Here is a 3,425-nt window from a genome sequence, read left to right on the forward strand (position 1 = left end):
AAATCGGTTGTTTTCAACCAACTTCGTCCAAAATCATCCATTTCAACCGATTTCTGTTGTTTCCAACCAACTTCAACCGAAATCGGTTGTTTTCAACCAACTTCGTCCAAAATCATCCATTTCAACCGAAATCGGTTGTTTCCAACCAACTTCAACCGAAATCGGTTGTTTTCAACCAACTTCGTCCAAAATCATCCATTTCAACCGAAATCGGTTGTTTTCAACCAACTTCAACCGAAATCGGTTGTTTTCAACCAACTTCGTCCAAAATCATCCATTTCAACCGAAATCGGTTGTTTTCAACCAACTTCGTCCAAAATCATCCATTTCAACCGAAATCGGTTGTTTTCAACCAACTTCAACCGAAATCGGTTGTTTTCAACCAACTTCGTCCAAAATCATCTATAATCCACTGGAGTGGAATTTGTTTCCAACCAACTTCGTCCAAAATCATACATTTCAAGCGAAATCGGTTGTTTTCAACCAACTTCGTCCAAAATCATCCATTTCAACCGAGATCGGTTGTTTCCAACCAACTTCGTCCAAAATCATCCATTTTAACCGAAATCGGTTGTTTCCAACCAACTTCAACCGAAATCGGTTGTTTTCAACCAACTTCGTCCAAAATCATCCATTTCAACCGAAATCGGTTGTTTCCAACCAACTTCGTCCAAAATCATCCATTTCAACCGAAATCGGTTGTTTTCAACCAACTTCGTCCAAAATCATCCATTTTAACCGAAATCGGTTGTTTTCAACCAACTTCGTCCAAAATCATCCATTTCAACCGAAATCGGTTGTTTTCAACCAACTTCGTCCAAAATCATCCATTTCAACCGAAATCGGTTGTTTTCAACCAACTTCGTCCAAAATCATCCATTTTAACCGAAATCGGTTGTTTCCAACCAACTTCAACCGAAATCGGTTGTTTTCAACCAACTTCGTCCAAAATCATCCATTTCAACCGAAATCGGTTGTTTTCAACCAACTTCAACCGAAATCGGTTGTTTTCAACCAACTTCGTCCGAAATCATCCATTTCAACCGATTTCTGTTGTTTCCAACCAACTTCAACCGAAATCATCCATTTCAACCGAAATCGGTTGTTTTCAACAAACTTCGTCCAAAATCATCCATTTCAACCGAAATCGGTTGTTTTCAACCAACTTCGTCCAAAATCATCCATTTCAACCGATTTCTGTTGTTTCCAACCAACTTCAACCGAAATCGGTTGTTTTCAACCAACTTCGTCCGAAATCATCCATTTCAACCGAAATCGGTTGTTTCCAACCAACTACGACAAAAATCTGTTGTTTTCAACCAACTTCGTCCAAAATCATCCATTTCAACCGATTTCTGTTGTTTCCAACCAACTTCAACCGAAATCGGTTGTTTTCAACCAACTTCGTACAAAATCATCCATTTCAACCGATTTCTGTTGTTTCCAACCAACTTCAACCGAAATCGGTTGTTTTCAACCAACTTCGTCCGAAATCATCCATTTCAACTGAAATCGGTTGTTTTCAACAAACTTCGTAAAAAATCATCCATTTCAACCGAAATCTGTTGTTTCCAACCAACTACGACCGAAATCGGTTGTTTTCAACCAACTTCGTCCAAAATCATCCATTTCAACCGATTTCTGTTGTTTCCAACCAACTTCAACCGAAATCGGTTGTTTTCAACCAACTTCGTCCAAAATCATCCATTTCAACCGAAATCGGTTGTTTCCAACCAACTTCAACCGAAATCGGTTGTTTTCAACCAACTTCGTCCAAAATCATCCATTTCAACTGAAAACTGTTGTTTCTAACCAACTTCGTCCAAAATCATCCATTTCAACCGAAAACTGTTGTTTCTAACCAACTTCAACTGAAAACTGTTGTTTCTAACCAACTTCGTCCAAAATCATCCATTTCAACCGATTTCTGTTGTTTCCAACCAACTTCAACCGAAATCGGTTGTTTTCAACCAACTTCGTCCAAAATCATCCATTTCAACCGATTTCTGTTGTTTCCAATCAACTTCAACCGAAATCGGTTGTTTTCAACCAACTTCGTCCGAAATCATCCATTTCAACCGAAATCGGTTGTTTTCAACAAACTTCGTCCAAAATCATCCATTTCAACCGAAATCGGTTGTTTCCAACCAACTTCAACCGAAATCTGTTGTTTTCAACCAACTTCGTCCAAAATCATCCATTTCAACCGAAATCTGTTGTTTCCAACCAACTTCGTCCAAAATCATCCATTTCAACCGAAATCTGTTGTTTTCAACCAACTTCAACCGAAATCTGTTGTTTTCAACCAACTTCGTCCAAAATCATCCATTTCAACCGATTTCTGTTGTTTCCAACCAACTTCAACCGAAATCGGTTGTTTTCAACCAACTTCGTCCAAAATCATCCATTTCAACCGAAATCGGTTGTTTTCAACCAACTTCAACCGAAATCGGTTGTTTTCAACCAACTTCGTCCAAAATCATCCATTTCAACCGAAATCGGTTGTTTTCAACCAACTTCGTCCAAAATCATCCATTTCAACCGATTTCTGTTGTTTCCAACCAACTTCAACCGAAATCGGTTGTTTCCAACCAACTTCGTCCAAAATCATCCATTTCAACCGAAATCTGTTGTTTTCAACCAACTTCAACCGAAATCTGTTGTTTTCAACCAACTTCGTCCAAAATCATCCATTTCAACCGATTTCTGTTGTTTCCAACCAACTTCAACCGAAATCGGTTGTTTTCAACCAACTTCGTCCAAAATCATCCATTTCAACCGATTTCTGTTGTTTCCAACCAACTTCAACCGAAATCGGTTGTTTTCAACCAACTTCGTCCAAAATCATCCATTTCAACCGAAATCGGTTGTTTTCAACCAACTTCGTCCAAAATCATCCATTTCAACCGAAATCGGTTGTTTTCAACCAACTTCAACCGAAATCGGTTGTTTTCAACCAACTTCGTCCAAAATCATCCATTTCAACCGAAATCGGTTGTTTTCAACCAACTTCGTCCAAAATCATCCATTTCAACCGAAATCGGTTGTTTTCAACCAACTTCAACCGAAATCGGTTGTTTTGAACCAACTTCGTCCGAAATCATCTATAATCCACTGGAGTGGAATTTGTTTCCAACCAACTTCGTCCAAAATCATACATTTCAAGCGAAATCGGTTGTTTTCAACCAACTTCGTCCAAAATCATCCATTTCAACCGAGATCGGTTGTTTCCAACCAACTTCGTCCAAAATCATCCATTTTAACCGAAATCGGTTGTTTCCAACCAACTTCAACCGAAATCGGTTGTTTTCAACCAACTTCGTCCAAAATCATCCATTTCAACCGAAATCGGTTGTTTCCAACCAACTTCGTCCAAAATCATCCATTTCAACCGAAATCGGTTGTTTTCAACCAACTTCGTCCAA

This window comes from Anopheles funestus, unplaced genomic scaffold (genome assembly GCF_943734845.2).
Source record: "Anopheles funestus unplaced genomic scaffold, idAnoFuneDA-416_04 scaffold_31_ctg1, whole genome shotgun sequence".
Taxonomy (NCBI): domain Eukaryota; kingdom Metazoa; phylum Arthropoda; class Insecta; order Diptera; family Culicidae; genus Anopheles; species Anopheles funestus.